The sequence below is a fragment of the Panthera pardus genome, unplaced genomic scaffold (assembly GCF_024362965.1).
Source record: "Panthera pardus isolate Hobbes unplaced genomic scaffold, ASM2436296v1 HiC_scaffold_27, whole genome shotgun sequence".
Lineage (NCBI taxonomy): Eukaryota > Metazoa > Chordata > Mammalia > Carnivora > Felidae > Panthera > Panthera pardus.
Window position 1 is genome coordinate 80,510,670 of NW_026526843.1, and position 22,578 is coordinate 80,533,247.

A 22,578-nucleotide genomic window follows, 5' to 3' on the forward strand; every position below is an offset into this window, starting at 1 on the left:
TTTGATACTTTGTTTTCTACATGACTTATTTATTGCAAGTGACATAGAGGGACATCACACCTACATCTAACTTGTTAATTTTGACAAAATAACTTTCAGACTGTCCTAGTAGGGGATGCATCTCACTAGTATACTGGGTTTGTGATAGGTCCATCAATGTACTCAGCTAATCGTTCAGGAAATTACATTTCAATTTTAATTAAAATCCTATCCATGGTGTAGACTTCAGATTTCTTAGCTTATGATCTCTACTCTTAGTACACTATGGTTTTATTTAGATTGTTATTTGAAATAAGGATTCATAATACAAAAAAAGATGTGAAGTCCATCTTTCCATCACTATTTTTTATATAAAAATGCTAAACCTACAGGCTTTTATTTCATATAACTTAAATAATGAATATTATCATTTATTTATATTTTATGTTTACACTTTAATTGATAATCTCTCTTTTTTAAGGGCGTGAAATGAAAGGTCATACCCAGGAATTGGCTCAGCCACAACCTGAGCGTAAAAAGGAAGATGGTCCTGTTGGGAGGCAGTGAATTTTTCAGATCTAAAACCCATTAAAATACCAGAAGCAGGTATGTTATCCATTAAGAATGTAAATTACTGCTGGAGAGGATGTGGAGAAACAGGAATCCTCTTGCATTGTTGGTGGGAGTGCAAACTGGTGCAGCCACTCTGGAAAACAGTGTGGAGGTTCTTCAAAAGATTAAAAATAGATCTACGCTATGACCCAGCAATAGCACTGCTAGGAATTTACCCAAGGGATACAGGAGTGCTGATGCATAGGGGCACTTGTACCACAATGTTTATAGCAGCACTTTCAACAATAGCCAAATTATGGAAAGATCCTAAATGTCCATCAACTGATGCATGGATAAAGAAATTGTGGTTTATATACACAATGGGATACTACGTGGCAATGAGAAAGAATGAAATATGGCCTTTTGCAGCAACGTGGATGGAACTGGAGAGTGTTATTCTAAGTGAAATAAGTCATACAGAAAAAGATACCGTATGTTTTCACTCTTATGTGGATCCTGAGAAACTTAACACAAGACCATGGGGGAGGGGAAGGGAAAAAAAGAGGGAGAGAGCCAAACCATAAGAGACTCTTAAAAACTGAGAATAGATTGAGGGTTGATAGGGGGTGGGAGGGAGGGGAGGGCGGGTGATGGGCATTGAGGAAGGCACCTGTTGGGATGAGCACTGGGTGTTGTATGGAAACTAATATGACAATAAATTTCATATATAAAAAAAATATATATTACATGGTTTCTGTTTTGTTTAAGATTATATCTTTGATAATATAGGTTTAATTTTACTCTTACTTTCATAACAGAATTCACATAGAAAGATCCTTTGACAGATAGTTTAGACCCTATATACTTGACTGACTGACTTATAGACTATTAGATACAGAAATAAATTAGGTCAAAGCCATATTGAATTATAAAGATGAAAACACTTTATTTTTGAGTATCAGTACTTTAACCAATAGCTAATAATTTTCAGTCTTTTTAAAAATAATATCAGCCTTTTAACAAATTTGGAATAAATACCAGTTTGTATGAATTATGCTGAGGCATTGAAGTAAGCTCTAGTATCTGCTCTAACATGATTTGTGTGATTCTGGGAGAACTGCTTGATTCTAAATCCCATCCTTCATCTTATATAATTAGTAATTTCAAATCAGATATATTACAGTCATTTTTAATGCTGATTTGTGCTTTCTATGGTTTTGTTCAAAGAATAAGAAAATACTCCATTTTGCATGACATTTCTCATAAATAACACCTTCAGTCGAATTTTAACATCTGAACTGAGATTTCATTGCTACTAAGATAATGAATAAACTCTCTCCTTGATGTTGGTTTTTCTCTATGGAGACCTGGATACCCACTCTTAGATTCGTTCAAATTCTGGATTATTCTGGCTATTCAAAAAAACTATTGCAATTAAAATCCTGTCCCCAAGGAAGGCTCAATTACTGAATAATAAAATGGCAAGAGATAGTCAAGTTTCTAGTTTCTATGGCTTATCAAGTGGAGAGAGTGCATGTAGTCACTAATGCTCAAGCCAGCTATAAGATACCTATGCTAAGCACACTGCTTGTCTCCACTGTCAGACTTCATGAGCTATAGATGCTATGATATAATCACCTCTAACCATCTCAAACATGGAATGTTATAAATTTTTGCCTTGAGACATGAATGGATAAGATTTGAAGTCCTAAGACAAGAACCCTAATAATAATCCTAATAATTCCTGACTAATCAACTTAAGTATGTTTTACATGCATATTAAAAATTGCTGACCAGGGGCGCCTGGGTGGCGCAGTCGGTTAAGCGTCCGACTTCAGCCAGGTCACGATCTCGCGGTTCGTGAGTTTGAGCCCTGCGTCAGGCTCTGGGCTGATGGCTCGGAGCCTGGAGCCTGTTTCCGATTCTGTGTCTCCCTCTCTCTCTGCCCCTCCCCCGTTCATGCTCTGTCTCTCTCTGTCCCAAAAATAAATACAAAACGTTGAAAAAAAAAATTAAAAAAAAAAATTGCTGACCATTAATTATAAGATATTCTGAATTTAAAAAAAAATTTTTTTAATGTTTTTTATTTATTTTTGAGACAGAGAGAGACAGAGCATGAACGGGGGAGGGGCAGAGAGAGAGGGAGACACAGAATCGGAAGCAGGCTCCAGGCTCTGAGCCATCAGCCCAGAGCCTGACGCAGGGCTCAAACTCACGAACCGCGAGATCGTGACCTGAGCCGAAGTCGGACGCTTAACCGACTGAGCCACCCAGGCGCCCCAAGATATTCTGAATTTAAAGGAAACACTTGATGTTTAGGTATAAATTGCCATCCATCAGTGCACGAAACTTTTTTCCTCTACATTGCTGAACCATTCCTTTAGACTATTTATATTAAGAGACAGGTTTTAGACTACTTCCAGGAGCCTATTTTACATGGCTAGAATGTACTCATAGGAAGATCATGGCCTTTAAATGCATGTTTTTAAAGAAATAATACATTACATGGACATTCAATATAAAGGTAAGGAAAAAAGAGCAACAGAATAAACCTAAGGGAAAAAGAAAGAGGTACTTAATAAAAGGTATGAATAATTAGTAAAAAGAAAAGTATACAACTAATAAATCAGAATGATTGCTCTTTTTAAAGATACTTATGAAGAGTATCCACTAGTTTACATAATCTGAAGGAAAATGGAAAAAGCCCAAATACATACACACAAGCATATACAATATTGAAAATGAATAAGACACTGACAGACATTGAATATTTTATGTAATTGAGAATGAATACTATCTTGAACTCTATTTTCAAAATATGGATGAAATAGTTGATTTACTAGGAAAACATATATTACTTAATAAATCCCAATAGCACCTAATTATCTAAACATCACAGTTATCATAGGGAAACTTATGAAATGTGTCAGAGTTGTCTCTCAAAAGTATTTACTTGTAGTGAATAAGATGGTATTGTATACTAGAAAGGTGATGAGAGTACATCTTCAGCATTCTCACCACAAAAAGTTAACTGTGTGCGTGATGCATGTGTTAATTACAGTGTACATGGAGCACAGCATCGTGTTGTACACTTTAAATATATACAATTATATTTGTGATATATTCCTTAATAAAGTTTTAAAAAAAGCACTGACTTTTAGAAAAAAATGTCTGACTTTTCTAGGTATCTTTTTCACCCTCTCCCATTTCTTCTCCCTCCTTGTGTCCATTCATTTCTTCCTTCCTTCCTTTTTTTGGTTGCCATTCTCTTAAGGTATATGTGAGCTTCACATTTTGATGTCAGAAAGAAAGGTAATGACTCAAAACTAGTGTAACCATATAATTTATTAGGCAAACTCAACACTGTCAAGTGTGAAAAAAAGCATTATTCATAATCATACTAGGACTACAGGTAGAAATGGGGACAAATGGTTACCCTACTTTAGCAATCGCATTAGCACTAACCTAAATCAAAGAAACATTTTGCACCTCTGCATGAGAGAGAAAAAAAACAGTACTGGAATTTCTGTTTAAGTACAGCAGTAACAAATGGGACATTACTGTTTTAATATCTTATATTCAGAATATTTTTTTCAAATTGTTTTATTTAAATAATACTGATGTAAATTTCTTTTGTTTCATAGGTTGTTTTGTGTTTTATTTGGATTTTTAGTAAAAGTACACAATTTTGCTTTCATTTAAAACTACCTTTCAATAGATTCACTTCATTTAATGTGTTCTGAATATGAAGAGCCTTTTTGTTTCCTTATACTAGTAGAAAGAGTGGTGTGTTTAAAACACATTGGTAAAATATGTTGGGAAGTCTATCTTATAAAAGAAAAACTGTGGTTTCCTTTGTATACCATGAATGCCATCTAAATAAAGTTCTGCTGAGTAATGTTCTCAAACTGTTATTTTATCTTACAGGTGAAGGGCAGTCACAGATTTAAACAAAGACAAGCTGAAACCTTGCAAACTGCTCTTATGTTACCTATTTGAATATTAAAATTCCCTTAATAAAGTTTTAAACTATCTCCAAAAAACCCTTGTAACTCTTTTCTTAAGCTATTATAAGTACTTGATGCTATTGAAAAGTATATTACTTTTTGAAATTTTATATTCTATTTGAACATTTATATTCTTTCCAGCAACCTTGCTAAATAAGACTTAATTCCAAAAGTTTATGTCTACATCTTTTTTTAAAGGCTTTTAATGTTTATTTTTGAGAGAGAGCAAGTGAGAGAACATGAGCTGGGGAGGGGCAGAGAGACACAGAATCCAAAGCAGGCTTCAGGCGCTGAGCTGTCAACACAGAGCCCAACGCGGGGCTCCAACTCATGAACCTGAGCCGAAGTTGGATGCCTAACTGACTGAGCCACCCAGGCACCCCTGTCTACATCTTTTTTTATTTCAAAATACACAATCATATTATCTTTGAATACTAGCAGTGTAGTTTTGCTATTTTAAATATTATACTTTTTTCACAAGGTGCTCTGCCAAGAGTCAGGCCATCCTGCAGTGTAGTTTTGCCTACAAGGCCTAAGTGGGGACATGCAAAGTCACCAGAGCACCAAGGCAGAGCTGCTCCTTTGCAGTGCCCAGCACAAGACAAACGGCCATATGCATGGTCCCTAAAAAATAACATCTATCATATTGACTCCCAAATGGAGGAGATGCTTTTCCCATCAGGATCATTACAAATGATTAACTAATTCAATACATATGTGTTGGTTCCCAGCATGTTTCAGGAAATATCTGGATGCTGGAACTGAAAAGACTAATGGCCTGCAGTACTTACTATGGGGGATATTACACTGGTGGAGCAGAAAGACATAAACAGAAAAGTGGTTGAAATGCAAAATGGAAACGGGGAAAGGACCTAGAAAAAACAATGAATGGGGTGGCCAGGAAGCAGGAGGAAAACCAGGAGAAGAGACTCATTGTCAGTGTAAAACATATCATCTGGACTCCCACATTACCTGGTCACTGGGTTTGCATATGTGATCCTGCTGATATGAGGCTGGGTGACACCTATGATTCGTGCTTTAAAATAACCAGGGGCACCTGGGTGGCTCAGTTGGTTAAGCATCCAACTTCGGCTAGGTCATGATCTCACAGTTCGTGAGTTCATGCCCCATATCGGGCTCTGTACTCACAGCTCAGAGCCTGGAGCCTGCTTCAGATTCTGTCTCCCTCTCTCTCTGTCCCTCCCCCACTTGCATGCTCTTTCTCTCTCCCTCTCTCTCAAAAATAAATATTTAAGGGGCGCCTGGGTGGCTCAGTCGGTTAGGCATCCGACTTCGGCTCAGGTCATGATCTCACGGTTCGTGGGTTCGAGCCCTGCGTCGGGCTCTGGGCTGACAGCTCAGAGCCTGGACCCCGCTTCGGATTCTGTGTCTCCCTCTGTCTGCCTCTCCACTGCTTGCACTCTGTCTCTTGCATCGTCTCAAAAATAAACATTTTTAAAAAATTTAAAAATAAATAAATAAATAAATATTTAAAAACATTTTAAAAAACTAAACCAGGTAGATCTCAAACATAAAAAAAATACAATTGACCCTTAATCAATGCAGAGGTTAAGGGTACTGACACCCTGCATAGTCAAAAATCTGAATATAACTTTTGAATCTACCAAAATTAAGCTATTAGTAGGCTATTGACCAGAATCCTTACCAATAACATAAACAGTCAACACATACTTTGTTTCTTATGTATTGTATACAGTATTAGAATAAAGTAATCTAGAGAAAAAATGTTAAGAAAATAAGAGAAAATATATTTATAGTGCTGTACTGTAGTATCAAAAAACTCTTCTGTATAAGTGGACCCACATAGTGCAAACCCATGGTATTCAAGTGTCAACTGTAATCAGAATGGCCCCTTTTCATTAAAAAATATATATCTGTTCAGTTATTTCCATTTTATTAAGGAGATAACTGTGGATAAAAGAAGATAGGATCTTATTCAAGGTCATCACGTTGTCTTTTTAATTTCCTTAATCAGTGTTAATGATTTTCACTGTAGAGCCTTTTGCCTTCTTAGTTATATTTATTTTATTTAAAATATTTTATTTAAAATGTTATTTTTTAAAGCATTTTATTCTTTTGATGCTTTTGTGAAGGGGATAATTTTATTTCTTTATCAAATGTCTCATTATTAGTGTGTAGAAATAAAACTGATTTCTGTGTTTTTTTTACATCCTGCAACTTTACTGAAATCGTTGATTAGTTACAAGTGTTTGATTCAGTCTTTGGCGTTTTCTATTTACAAAATCATATCAATTCCAAGTAGTAACTTCTTCCTTTCTGATTTTGATACCGTCTATTTCTTTCTCTTGCTTCATTTCCCTAACTGAAATTTCCAGTACTGTATTGCATAACATTGGTAGGAGTGGGCATACTTGTCTTGTTCCTGATCTTAGCAGAAAAGCTTTCAATTTGTCTCTGTTGAGGATAATGTTAGCTGTGGGTTTGTTGTAGATGGCCTTGATTATGTTATCTTCCTTCTATTCCCAGTGTGGTAAAGGTTTTTTATTGTGGAAGGATGTTGAATTTTGTCAAATCTTTTTTCTGCATCTATTGCAATAATCATGTAATTTTTATCTTTCATTCTATTAATGCCAATATTACTTGGTTAATTTGTGTATGTTGAAGCATCTTTGGATACCAGGAATAAATCACATTGGTCATGGTTTATAATCCTATTAATGTGTTCTTGAAATCAGATGGGTAATATTTTGTTGAGAATTTTTACATTTATATTTGAGAAATATTGGTCTACAGTTTTTTGTTCTCATGTGTTGTTTTTATCTAGCTTTGGTGTAGGATAATGCTGGCCATGCAGAATGAGTTTCAAAGAAGACCCTCTTCTTCAAATATTTGGCAGAATTGAGAAGGATTAGCATTAATTTCTCTTTAACTATTTGGTAGAATTCACCAGTGAAGCTATCTGGGCATGGGCTTCCCTTTCAGGAGGTTTTTTCAAATTCAACCTCCTAACTCTTTTATTGGTGTGTTCATAATTTCTGATTCTTCATGATTCAGTCTTGGTAGATAGGATGTTTTGAGAAATTTTTCTATTCATTCTAGGTTCTCCAATTTCATGGAGTGTAAGTATTCATAGTATCTCTGTATTTCTATAGCATCCATTGTAATGTTTCCTCTTTAGTTTCTAATTTTAATTCAGTCTTATTTACTTATGCTAAAATTTATGTAAATGCAAAGAATAGCAAACCAAATTTTAAAGAACAAAGTTGTTTATATTATACTATCAGTTATCAAGCATTACTATGATTCTACAGTAATTCAGATAGTTGTCTATCAACATAGGAATAAACAAGTAGAACAGTGCAATAGAATAAAAAAAGTCCAGAAACACTTCTTTTTTAAAGTATTTCTTTAAATTCCAGATAGATAACATACAGTGTAATATTGCTTTCAGGTATACAATATACTCATTTGCCAATTCCATACAACACCCAGTGTTCATCATACCAAGTGCATTCCTTAATCCCCATTACCTATTTAACCTAAGCCCCCAACCCCTTCCCTCTCTGGAAACTATCACATTGTTCTCTATAGTTAACAGTCTGTTTCTTGGTTTGCCTGTCTCCATTTTTGCCTTTCCCCATTTGCTTTCTTTTTTAAATTCCACATACGATTGGAATCATATGGTATTTGTCTTTGACTGACTTATATCACTTAGCCTAATACCCTCTAGATCTGTCAATGTTGTCACAAATGACAAGATCTCATCCTTTTTATGGCTGCATAATATTCCTGTGTGTGTGTGTGTGTGTGTGTGTGTGTGTGTGTGAGTGAATACCACATCTGGACGATTAGGTTGCTTACATACCTTGGCTGTTCTAAATAATGCAATAAACACGGGGTGCATATATCTTTTCAAATTAGTGTTTTCATGTTCTTTGCGTAAAAGTATTGTATCATATGATTGTGAGGGGGAAGCCTTTGGGAGAGTTGGGGTGGCATGATTCCTGCCCTCTGAGACGGAAGGTTCTGGAAGTCCTCATCCTTCTCCTCACAGGTGTTGTCACATCATGACCAAGACAAGAGAGGATTTCACTCATGTGTGATATTTAAGAAACAAAACAAATGAGCAAAGGGGGAAAAAGGGAGAGTGACAAACCAAGAAACAAACTCTTAACTATAGAGAAAAACCTGATGGTTACCAGAGGGGAGGGGGGGTAATGGGTTAAATAAGTGATGGGGATTAAGGAGTGCACTTGTGGTGATGAGCACCAGGTGTTGTATGGTAGTGTTGAATCACTATATTGTACACCTGAAACTAATATTACACTATATGTTAGCTAACTGGAATTTAAGTAAACATTAAAAAAAACAAATAAAGGTGTCATGTGTGGCCAGCCACAGGGCCCCCCTGAGGCTGAGGATAGGGCTCTGGGCTTCCTGAAACCTGCTGTTGCTGCCCGGTGGCTGGGCTCAGTCCAAACCCTCAGTATAGGGTGAGGAAGAGAAGGACCTTAACGGTCCCACTCATTTTTCCTCCAGCAAAGCCAAGTCCTCCTACATGGTGTATCAGTCCCTGGGAAGGGAGCAGCAATGACCTTGGTGAAGAGTGTTGCCCTTCAGCCTGTCCCCTGTGCTTCTGGTCATCTAGTGCTATGGTAGGGTCCCCTCCCCAAGCAAAAACAAACAAACCTCAAAGCAACCTGGCTATACACAACAACATCCCTCATGACCTTGTAACATGAGACCACTTAATAGACTGCATGTTTGTGTGTTACCATATATGGGAGACAAAAAATAAAAAAATATGTAAAAAACAGTGCCACATGGTGTTAAGGAATCAGGCTGGAACACTGGCGGAAAACCAAGCAGCACTCGGAGACCTTGGTGGATTGGAGGCTTTTTTTAACACTGGTGGGCTCAGAGGAGACCATTTCTCCAAAGATCTGAGCCCCGAATGCGAGTGGGAAGGGTAATTTATTATCAGCCTCCATATTTGTGTGTGGGGGGTGGTTTTCATGCGTGCACAGCTAACAAAGGAAGAAGAACCTGGAGGAGAGGTCTCTAAGCTAGAGACCAGAGTTTGTTTTAGTCCAATCAGCCATCTTTGGTGTACTTTATCCACTTCTACAAAATTCCCCCGCTTGACGCCTTAAAAAAAAAAAAAACTTTTAGTAGACATCACCTTTCAGTTTTACAGGTTGGTACTCTCAGAAGGCTAAGATATGTGCAGTAGTTTGGTGAGCAACAGTGTTTTCAATAAAACGTACCATGACATTGACATTCGGTATACAGGGGCCGATGGATACAAGTAATATTATGGAGAGGAGGGACCCCGCCGAGGCAGGAAGCCAGGATGCCCAATGTGTGAGATCCCATCAATCCTTTCCATTGGTTATTTTCCTGTTGTCTGTGTGGAATTGTTTCCTTGAGTTCCTTAACCTTAGTTGTAACTATTCCTGACTGGTTTACGAAATAGCAACATTCCCCCCTCCCCGCTCCACCCAGAAAGATGCAAGTCCCTCCTTTTTCTGAAGTGAGGAGGTGGAGGGCTTGCCTATTTTGGAGGGTCACTGCCACCAGAGAGTTTATTTGGCTTTGTAAGGTTACCAGAGAATCTGCCACCTGTTCCATGTCTTCATTTAGCTCTTGAGATAGTCTATGGTATAGTCCTACGGATGAACCTATGCCTGCATTCCAGTTCCTATTCCTGTTGCAATTCCTGCTCCTATCAGAATGGGTAGCAGGACTGCCTGTTTAGCCCGGGACTTGGGGCTAAAAGCTGTTAGAAGCTGATCTTCAGTGTACACGGATATCTCTGGGGTTAGGAAGATAGAATAACATATCTGAGTCCAGTTGGCCTCTAAGCATCGGTAGGCCAAATTAGAACATAGATAGAACACCCCAGGGGTTGAACATAGGGTTGCATTCCTCTTTAAGGTTATATTTCTTCCATATAGAGAGGTACCATTCATACCTTCAGGGACTGTACAGATTAGATTGTTGGCATTTTTGAGACAGATCCCAGTGTCCAGGGGTCCAATTAAGACAGAAGTGTTGGTTTTGAGATTTGTGAGAGCTTCCCAGGTCAAAGGGATAGGAGTGACTAAGTAAGCCCTCCAGCTAAGGGGAAGCACATCCAGCAGGTTTGGGTGTGATTATCTATTTTATGGAGGACTGGTAGAGTAGTGTTAGTCCAACACTGGAGTGGGGAATTGGTAAGCATCTGATTGAGGGCTGAAAGGCTCAAATCCTGGCAGGCTGCCAGGGGTAGTGGTCACCTTTATGGCTTATATTACTCTGTCCTGTGTATCCTTTATAACATTTTGAAGGGTCCTGTCTTGCATCTCTTTCCCATCCGAGATTCCCCCATTGAGGAAGGTAAGTGGAGCAAGCTCCCCTCTCTGGAGGCCCTTGTTGTGACATGGGTTCCTGACATTTTGGGTGATCTCTATGGTCCAATACTTAGTCCTTGGGGCACGGGGTGACTGACAGAGAGTGGGCGTTTTTCCCTTGTAGCAATCTTTGTGGAGGGAGGTGAAGGCGCTGAACACCCTTGACCCCCTTATTGTCATATAACAATACTGGGGGCAAAGTGGGTAAGCAGCAGTTGTGAAGGTGAGAGAGGTTATCATAATATACAGGAAATACTCAATAATCCCCCCATCCAGAGGAGGTATATGAGATCCAGCATGCATCTTTTGTCCCACGCCCAGCTTGTTGGTGCAGTCTCTATCAGCCCAACAGTAAGAAGTAAGATCAGGGCTATGACACCAGTGAGGGGCAAGAGCTGGCAGAGTTGCATCCAAACCCCTGGGCTCAGTCCTCATGTTGATTTCTCAAGCTTCTGCCATGCGCAGGCTAGCCAGCTTCCAGGGTGTGGCTGGAGCAGGGCTGGAGATCTCAGGAGCCAATGTCCTTTTGAGGGTCAGTTTAAGTGGGTTGACTGTATCTGGATCACTTCACCAGGTTGAGGGTTCCTCTGAGTTGGCCTTCTTAGCTCTGGAGTGATGGACCCATGGGGTGATACCTGAAACTGAATCCTCTATTTGGTTGTATGTCTGTAAGTCCACCTCCAAGTCTTCGAAAGGGGCGGGTTTCTGGTAACTGTCAGATCAGGTTTAGGGAAGATATGGTTTGCATATTTAGAGATCCATCCCATTTTCCAGTTGTTTAAATAATCATATGCCCATGGGGTCTTATTATTATCCCCATAGTATAACAAGCACAGAAGATTGCCTATATATGAAATACTGTGACAATTTTCTGAAGATTATTTCAAGTTGTCTAGTTTAGGCAAACAACAAACATTTAAAGCAATCATAACTAGAATTTAACATCCATAATGGTGCATTGTTGAAACATAGTTGTTCTCTCTAGAACCCCCCCTTTCCAGAGATAGCCAAATTGAGACCAATGTACTTGTAGAACAAATCCAGTCTTAACAAATCTGGCCTAATTATTTACATAAGCTCAGCAAGAATAGTGATTGATCATGAGGATCTTTTAAAGTTTGCTTTGATGGAACCTTCTATAAGGAATCTCCGGGTTGAACTTTTAGTAGCCTCTCCAGGGTAGAAGCCAAGCCAAATACTTGTCATCAGACAGGCCTCTACTACCTGTAGAGTTGGGCAAATTCCTCTTCATGAGGTCCCCAATATATCCTGAGGTTCCTGCACCTTCCAGGAAGTGACCTTCTTTACTTACCTGGTGAGGCTGCTGGGAACTCTGTAGACAAGGCACCAGGCCAACATTTCCAAGGGGCTTTATGGCTCCATGTTTTATAAAGCCAACCCTAATTCCTTAAAGCTATCTGGTCATATCTGAGTCTATGAATGTCATCCTCAAATATGACATTCCAGTCAAAGCCTTGGTAAAATAACCAGTATTTCCAATGGTGACCTGTTATAAGATGAACAGATTCTTATTGAACTTATGTAAACAATTGTAATTGCCATGAAAGAAAGAATACTCATTGAGAGTTTTGAATTTCAGGGGAACTATGTACAGAGAAAAGATAAATGCTTCAGTTTACAAATACATACTTTATGACATTTTTGTATATCATAGATATCTTAAGAGAAAGTTTCCTCAATCTGGAAGAGGAAACATTAGGGAACCAGCAATATTTTTAACAAGAATCAGAAAACTATAATCTTCCTCAGTTCATTTAATCCCTTGTTCCTAATTCTTGTTCAATTTGAATGCAGCTTTTTAGTTCTGGAAATTTTTACCCATTTTAGTATTAGTCTTAAAGATGTCAAATACCTGTATTTATCCCCAAAATCCTTTTTATAAATCTCCTTGAAGAAGAAACACGTTTTGTGAGAGAATAAGAACAATTATAAATGGCAAAATCTCAGAAATAGACATCGTAAAGATCTGATGAGAGTTCATTATGATGCAATTGACAAATAAATTCGGTTATTTCTGTGACATATAACATCTCAAGTAATCAGAATATTAAATGATGACCTTATATCAAAATATTAAAATTTTAGGAATTGCATATATTCGGCAGTTACAACATTTACCTGTGCAATACAATCTAAGGTTTACCATTGTATGACAGAGCTTTTCCAAGTAACTTAACACCCCAAATAAAAGGGCCTAATTGGTCAAGAAGACTTCATTTACCATTTAAATCCTGAGAAGTTTGTTAAAACCCCAGAAGTCATGGGGCGCCTGGGTGGCTCAGTCAGTTAAGCGTCCAACTTCGGCTCAGGACATGATCTCGTGGTTTGTGAGTTAGAGCCCCACATCGGGCTCTGTGCTATCAGCTCAGAGCCTGGGGCCTGCTTCAGATTCTGTGTCTCCCTCTCTCTCTGCCCCTCCCCCACTTGTGCTCTGTCTCTCTCTGTCTCTCAAAAATGAATAAGTGTAAAAAACAAAAACAAAAAACCCCAGAAGTCATAAGTGCATCTAAATAGGATTACAGATCATTATAAATCTTACAATTTTATATATTCAACTAAAGTGGCAATAAAAGATCCCAAAAAGGTGAATGTATAGCATTATACAGTTGTTATCAAAACCTAGCTCCTTTAGCATTGAGAAGTTTTAACTAAGTAATCAAAGACCTGATAGAGATGAGACCTAAAACTTTGATTTTCTTGGAGAATAAACCTTTGTTTGCATTGCCTTATCAAGAGCAGATCAACAGTTCAAGAAAACTTTGTCATTTGAGCAGAGAGAAAAGTAGGATTTCAACCTTATACTAGTGTACTTTTAAAATTCCATTCATCTCTTGAGGAGGGAACCTGTTGGGATGAGCACTGGGTGTTGTATGGAAACCAATTTGACAATAAATTTCATATTAAAAAAATAAAATTCCATTCATCTCAACCTTCTATAACTTTCTTTTGCTTCGAAATTTTGTCCCAAAGCCATTTCTTTCCAAATAACCAGTCTCATTTAGGACAAAATTACTTTCTTCTACCCTCAACGAAACTGTTTCCATTCCTTATATCTTTCTTATGTACCTCCTATTTTCCTACATACAGAGTTGCTTTCTTTATTTTCATCAGTCTTAAGCACATTTAGCAGAATTTTAACTCTTAGAAAACCTTAGTCTCCAATTGAGGACTTAGTAACCAATTGAGAGGTGTTTACATCAGAATTTTTGTAGATGGTAAATTCATGAGCCAATTAAGTACAAAGCATGTTTTCCAATTGGTCCGAATAGCCTTAATTTCTCAGCAATAAGAAGTTAAAAACGCAAACCTATGTTCAATAATCAAAGTTTTAGCATTCCATCCTATTTGGAAGTTTCAGGTTACCAAGGACCTTGAAAGTTATCTTAACAATTACCCATGAAAACTGAGACATACAAAATTAACTATCATTAACAAATTGCAACAGAGATAACATAAGCTTATTTGACCTTTACTGATAACTTTAAAGACAGGTCCAATAAACTTAAATTCGTTTAAACATCAAATATGTTCCACCTGCATCCACCTAAAAGTCAAACAACTTTTTTCCCATTGTCAATTTTCATTTGGGGCACCAGTGGAGATATCTGAAATGGGTGGTCCAAGGTGGGGGTGCACTTTGCTCTTTTACTTGGAGGGTGGGAGGAGGAACAAATGGTGCCTAAGACACTGAGGATGGTATAGGGCCACACCCAAGTTGGTGCAGAAACATGAGGGGGAGGGGAAGGCAGAAGCAGCAACGGCTTGGAAATATTCCTTAAAGTCCTTTTCCCGAGGTAGACCAACGATAGTTGGCTCCAATTATAGCCTTAACCTGGGAAATGAGGGACAATCCCTCATATCTATTAAGCAGAGGAACAGGGAGAGAGAGTCAGTGTCCCCTTTTAGTCTGGTTCTATCTCAGCTAGACCAATAAGGTCCCCTTCTTGAGCTTCCTCCTGATTTCAGCTGGGCTTTTGGGACTTTCCCTGGTTGGGACATTTATTCTTTTTAATGTCCTTTCTACTTTCAGTAGGTTCATTGACCCCTTGCTAAGTAGGTTCTGGGCCTCCCCCTTTGCTGCTGGGCATATTTATGGCCTTCTCAAACCCCTGCTCTGATCCCCTGGAGAGCCTCTCGATATCAGCAGATGTGGACTGGCATCTGGAGAGTGCCTGTGCCTGGCCGAGGGTGTGATCTGGCCACCAGTCCTTGTGGGGGAGGGTTTTCTAGCCTGGAAGGGGAGGAGAAATGGGCGGCAGCAGTGGCAAGTTGGCCAGGGGAGGTGTTTCAAGCTCAGGGGAGGGGGGAGGGAGCCTAAAGACTCATGAAGAAGGGGAACATTAGGGGAGTGGTGGGTCTCTTCTTTGGCTCCCTGGGTGACTCCAGATAAAGTGGCTAAAACCTTTGCCTGGCTCTCCTTGCTCCATCCCGACCCCACAGTGCTCCTATAAGGTGGAGTCACAAAGACAGAGGGACAGGGGTGCCCCCCTCCAGTGAGGAGACCAGCCAGATACCCACCTGGCCATGTCCCAAAGGAATCCAGGTGACACTCAGCCCCACAGGTCCCAGCCCTTCGACCCACGATCAGAAACCATTCTGTTATCACCACAGACCAAGCGCCATCCATCATGGAATCGCAGAGACGGGCCCACTCATTCTGTGGGCCCCTGGGGACCCCAAGGATGCCTGCCTGTGGAGCCACAGAATTGAACTCAGCAGGAAGGCTAGACTGAGTCGCACATTCACATTCACATATACACCAGAGGTTATTATATTCCCTACCATAGAATCCCTACCTGTGAGACTTCTGAAGTCTTGGGGAGTGATCAGGTCCCCCTTCCACTGTTGCTAGTGGGTCTGACTAGATTAGGCCCCAGCCTTACTGGTTCTGACGTCGGGTCCAGGTCCTCACCTGCCAAGTCTCCTCGAGTCTGACGGGAATGGTGGAGCCGGGCTGGCCCGTGCGGACAGAGAAGGAGACTGCCGAAATTTAGGCAGGGCGCGCACTTTCCCTTGTGATCCCTCATTCCGTCACCGCCTCGCTGTTCTCCCAAACCGGTGGCAACAATGGGCCAGCGCGGTTGGGTTTCCCAGTTAGGGAACCAAATTTGTTAGGGAATCAAGCTAGAATACTGGCAGAAAAACCAAGCAGCAGTCGGAGACCTTGGTGGATTGGAGACTTATTTAACACTGGCAGGCTCAGAGTAGACTGTTTCTCTAAAGATCTGAGCTCCGAATGTGAGCAGGGAAGGTAATTTATACTTATAAGCCTCCATATTTGTGTGTGGGGGGGTGGTTTTCACGTGTGCAGCAAACAAAGGAAGAAGAACCTGGAGGAGAGGTCTCTAAGCTAGAGACCAGAGTTTGTTTTAGTCCAATCAGCCATCTTTGGTGTACTTTATCCACTTCTCCAACAATGGCATTTGGGGCTCAGTTCTTTGGGTACAAACCCAACTGAGCAAAAATAAAGTTGCTTCCTAGAAAAAAAAGCCTCCGTGTCACAACTCTGTGCAAGAATCCTGCTAGGATACTTGGGGGCTTGTGTCCAGGATTCAGAGACAGTGCATTTCCACCTCCTTTGCCACTGAGGATACGAAGGCAAGACTGATCACCTCCCAGAGTTGCCATAGTAGTTCTACAAAGGACAAGGAACGAAGCTGCAACTCTAAGGCTCTGGGCGCTGGGCGGCAGGTTGGAGTCACTGTGTGACTGTGTATGGAGACTTGTCTCACCTTCATTTCCTGGGTCAATGACTATGATAATTAGAGCCAACTGTCTCTGGTTAGTCTACCTCAAAACAGGGACTTTAAGGAATATTCCCAAGCAGCTGCCAAAACTCCCATTGTTTCAGGGAACTTACCTGTCTTCCCCAAACTGACATGGAGTGCCTAATTCCACTAGTGCAAAACAAAACAAAACAAAACAAAACAAAACAAAAGACACCTGGATTCTGCTCCTCTGTCTGAGCTGACAAGATTTAAAACTTGGGAATTCTCTTTCTCTGCCTTCTGCTGGCACCTTGTCTCTTCTGCCTTCCCTTCCCCTCTCCTGTTTCTGCACCACCTGGGGTGCAGCTGCACTACTGGCCCCTCAATGCCTCAGGCACCATCAGCTCCTCCTCCCACCCTAGATGTTGAGGAGTGAAGATCACCGACTTCAGATTTCCCCACCAACGTTCCAGGTAAAAATTAACCATGGGGAACAAATTGTCTTAAGTGGACCCAAGTAAAACATTCAGTGTTTAAACTAATTTAAGTTTGTTGGTTTGAGATAGACAATGTTTATCAAATTAAATGAAAACAAAAACTTTTATTCTACCTAGATTTGCTAAAGGTCAAATAAACTCATGTTATCTCTGTTTCAATTTGTCAGCAAAGCGATGACTTAAAGTAATGGTTAACTTTGTCTCATAGTTTTCATTGGTAATTGTTAAGATAGCTTTCAAGGTCTTTGGTAACCTAAAACGTTAAAGTTTTGCTTACATGATAAATTGAGATTGAATTCATTGGATAGCTAATGATATAAGAGGCTAAAGCACTAAGTACTAGATGTACGCCTGTGGTTTTGACTTGTTACAAAAAAAAACTAAGGCTATTTGGATCTATGGGAAAACATGCTATGTGTTTAATGGGTTCATAAGTTTGCCATCTAAAAATATTCTGATGTAACAAAGTTCACAATTGGTTACTACTTAGTTTTCACTGGAGACTAAGGTTTCTAAGAGTTAAAATTCTGCTAAATGTAGTTAAACTGATAAAAATAAAAACAAGTCTATAGCAAAAAAAAAATAGACACAAAAGAAAGATAAAAGAAATGGAAATATATTTTTGTTGAAGGTAAAAAAAAATAATTTTGTCCTAAACCAGACTGGTTATTTGGAGAAAAATGGCTTGGGAAAAATCTAAATACAAAAAAAAAAAAAAAAAAAAAAAAAAAAGTTGTAAAAGGTTCGTGAAGGAAAATCTTTAAAAAAAAATTTCATGTGTGGTCAGGATGGACTAAGGTTAAAATAAATATATTTTAAAAAGTACTCTGGGTTAAGATTAAAATTCCTCCTCCTTTGATCCAAATGCTGGAAAAATGATGACAATACCCTCAGTTCTGGACTCCAAATCCTCCACATTTATGATGTTCCTGTTCAGCAGAGGTATGGATACCTCTGTCATATGAGGGATGGATGATATATGAAGAGCTTTTACTAAGATACTTGGGAGCCATTTTACTAAACTTAGCCCATTATATGCCAAAAATGGATATCCACATGGCTAAAACATATTTATGTGGGCATTGTTGAAAAAGGCAGGGGAATAGACCTTGACTTTGGCCTTTTAACCTCCTCCCTCAATAGTCAATGATTAATATGTAAGTTATTGTTGGGCCAAATAAAATTAGTACATCCTATGACAACCAGGAAAGTCTTGCTTGGTCACAGTCCATACTCACAACGTCTTGCAGGTGGGAAACGGAGGGGTAAGAAAAAAAAAAAAAAAACAGAAAAGACCAGGTCAGCTCTCAGAGGTAGGGTCAAGCCTAGGTAAGAATAAATACTCCCAGCACCTTGCAAGACTAACAGGGCTTTGGCTGCCAATTGCATAGCCAGCCACAATGTAGGGCCAGGAGATGAGGTTTCCCCTGGCCAGCTATGGGAAATTGAAATAAGGGACAACTATCTTCCTTTTTCCTATAAATGGGTAATTCCCCAACCAAAGCCATTACTCCTTTGGAATGCATTATGATTCATTTTCTTTTGCACAAAGGCTTGGCCCAATACAAATTGGAAGATGGAACCTGGCCTCCAGAGGGAAATATCAATGACAATACTATCCTACAATTGGACTTGTTTTGCAAATGTAAAGGAAAATGGGGGAGAATTCCCCTATGTTCATTGCTTTTGGGCCTTAAAAAATCGAGATATATGTAAACAATGTAAGGTGGATCCTAATTTAATGGCATCCCTTTCTAAAGTCCAGCAATCAGGAGGGGAAACAATTAAGTGCTCCTTATGTGTATCCAAAACAGACCTAGAGAAGGAGGAAAGGAAGTCTTCCAGCTCCTCCTCCTCCTCCTAGGGTCCGCAATCTATATAAAATAATAATAATAATAATAATAATAATTATAATAATAATAAAATTCTGTTCCCTGCTGCCCACCTTATCCAGGCCCTCCCTGTAATGTAACAGACATGTTTCCCTTTCAAGAAGCTAGAATTCCAGAAGAAAAAAACTTTACGTTACAAGGTTTAAGACAGATAAAAAGAGATCTAGGTAAATTTTCTGATCAGATAAGTACATAAAGACTTCTCAGAATATTACGTATGAGTTGACCTGGAAAGATATAGTGCTTTTGTTAAATCAGAATCTTAATGAGACAGATGTTTTTAAAAAATTTTAAGGAAATCTAAGATTTAGCCCTTAAATTATGCTAAATTAGCCACTATTTGACAAACACAAAATGAGAGCCCAATTGCCTTCCTGGAGAGGTTGAGGGAGGCTCTCCTTAAATATATGGCTATCTCCCTTGACACCCCTAAGGCTGAGATGATTTTAAAGGACAAATTTGTCACTCAATCAGCCCTAGATATTCAGAGAAAATGCAAAAATTGGCTGTTGGCCTTAAAGGGATCCTGGAGGAATTCTTACAAGCTGCCAATTGGGTATATTACAAACAAAACAGGAAAGGAGACTTAAAAAAATCTGAGGCCTTAGTTGTGGCCTTATGTACCATGTAAGACTGGACTTCCCGAGGTCCTGGCACCAAGTGTTATTTATATGTCCATTCAGAGTACTAAAATGAGAATGTTCTCAGAGGGGACAACCAAAATAAAAACCCTATAAGCCATGCCCCTTGTGTGGAGACAGTCACTGGAGATCTGAATGCCCTCAGGGACCTCTATCTGTGAGGGCTCAGATAACCAGTGTCTCTGGAAGGGACTAACCCAGGGCCTGGGTATCTTCATCATAGCTCCCCTAAACTAACTGTTTATCAAAAGCCCAGGACCCTGGGTAACTCTAAATATAGAAGGAAAACTGGTTTATTTCCTTCTTGACACCAGAGCTACCTTTTCTGTCCTCCTTTCCACTCCAGGCCAACTATCCAAACACATCATGATGATTAGAGGCATCTCCAGAAAACTTCTAACTAAATGCTTCTCTCAGCCCCTGGGACATATATGGGGAAACCTAATTTTTTTCTCATTCTTTCCTGATAATGCCAGAGAGCCTAACTCCCTTGCTAGAAAGGAGTATAACTAACTAAATTAGAGACTATGGTGTTACTAACTCCAGGACAGATAAATAATTATGTGAGCTTTTGAAAATTACTAGATATTATAGGCTATAGATACTAGGGTTCAGGAAAACAGTTTGCCTGCTGTATCAATTATTAAAGGAGACTCAGTCCCACCTACTCTATTCCCCCTCTTCCAAAAAAATAAATAAATAAACTGGGGTCTAACTTCTAGACACTGTCTCCAGCCCTTAAAATGGTTACAAACAGAGCAGGGCAATTACTATTACCAAGCACACAGAGGTAAAAGATCATTAAAACATAGCATCAGACCTTTCATTTATGGAGGAACGAAACTTCTTAAATGGCCCCAAAAATGTTTACTGGAAAAAAACATTTGTCAAGGACAGTTCTGCAAGTAGTATCAGCCTGTAAAGTATGTCTTAGAAACAATCCTTTCAACCACAAACTTGCTCTCCTAGGCAATCAACGAACTGGAGGCTATCCAGAAAAGACTAACAATTATGTTTCACCCATATGCCAAGGTCAAAAAGATTCCAACATCTATTTGTATGGGTTAATATTTTTACTAATTGGGTAAAGGCCTTCCCTTACAAGACAGAAAAAGCACAAAAAGTAATAAAAACTCTGCTTTATAAAATAATACCGAGGTTTGGCTTACCTAAAACTTTACAAATTAATAATGGTAAATGGCTGCCTGGACTCTTTCTCTAGTAGAACTTCTGGCTCTTAAAAAAGTTTTACACCTCAAAATAAAACAAACTGTATGCTTATACACAGCAAAACTCTAAATAACACCTCACAAGCATTAGATACTTAAAATTTTTTTAAAAATCAAGTTAGGACCAAACTCTTGGAAATAGAGCCACCATTAATTACTTACTGCTCCTGCTCCTCCATCACCTGGGTTATGAGCGATTCCCTGACATATGTTGTTTACAAAGCCAGCGTCTCTCCTAGATTATTTGACAGGTTTGAAAACTGGGGACATTATCTTAAGATGTCATCTTGTTGGTCAGTATAATCTTTATGTTTTACTCTTTGTGTCTGCTAATGTTTATGCTGCCTCATGCCTGCCAGCCTTCCTATAAAACTATACTGTGGGCCACTCAACTGACCCTTGGGTAGACTCTAACTCTTGTACCGCTACACCGTCCCTTATCAGCTTAAAAAAGACAGAACGGTCATCGACCCTGTTCTCTAACAGCAATTACAGGCCCTATTCCATGGGAGAAATAAATAGGGAAAGGGTTGACATTAGGCATGGAGAAATAAGGGACCTTCAGGGAGGCAGACTGCAGCTGCAAGTGGGAGGCTAAAGAAGCAGATGGGGTTCTCCCCTTATGAAATGCTTTATGTGAACCCTCCCTCCATTATCAAGGGCATAAGGGGGGAATCTAAGTGAGATAGAAAACCTAACCCTAAGACAACAGATGCAGGCCCTTGGCTCTACCCTAACCACCTTACACCACGGGATCAGGGAGCGATTACCTGTTAATCTGACCACAAATGCTTACCCCTTTAAACCAGGAGATACAATATGGATAAAAGAGTAAAATGTCCAACCTCTAAAACCCCTCTGGAGGGGCCTGTTCACTGTCATTTTGTCCATCCCTACTGCAGTAAAAGTAGCAGTCCCTAGGTCCCTGGATTCACTACAACAGAGTGAAGCTGGCATCTTGAAGCTGGGAGTGCATTCCTGATCCGTCAGTGCTGTGCAAACTGACCATTTGGAAGAAGCAATCTGCAACTCCAGAGGCTCCAGGAGACTGCAGCCCTGCTTTAGTCACTCTGGAAGCTGGCTAATCTACACACAGCAAAAGCTTGAGGAATTGATGGTCTGATGAAACAAAAGACTTGTCCTTATTTTCTATGTTTCTTTACTGTGATGCACTGTCACACCTTGTCACTATTATTGTGATTCTTGCTCTACCCTTTGTCATAGGATTGGCTGAGGTCGCCCTGGCCAGCTGTAAATGTGGTGAGAGGTTTCTGTTAACACTCACCTTCCTTTTGTGGATAGGATACTTCGTTGGTACCAACATAAGAAAACAATGGCCATAAAAGACTAAAAAATTAGATCCTCACAAGCCTTATAGTAAAACAAAATACTCCAGTCCTACTACCGGGGTTTGGTTTCTCAAAAGCTCAATTATTGGGAAAAACTGTCTTCCTAGTGGGAAAAAAAGTGCATTGTCATCTCTGTTAAAAATTTATTATGCCTAGGCCAAAAATTTTATAACTCAACTACCTGGAAAACCCAATGGTGGGGGACTCCAGATCACCTTGAGCCAGATCCCTACCCCTTGTCTAACTTCTCTCATCCCTGAGAGATCTGGGACAATGTCAACGCAAATATCAAATGGTGGGATCCAGGTGAACTATACTAAATATGTGGA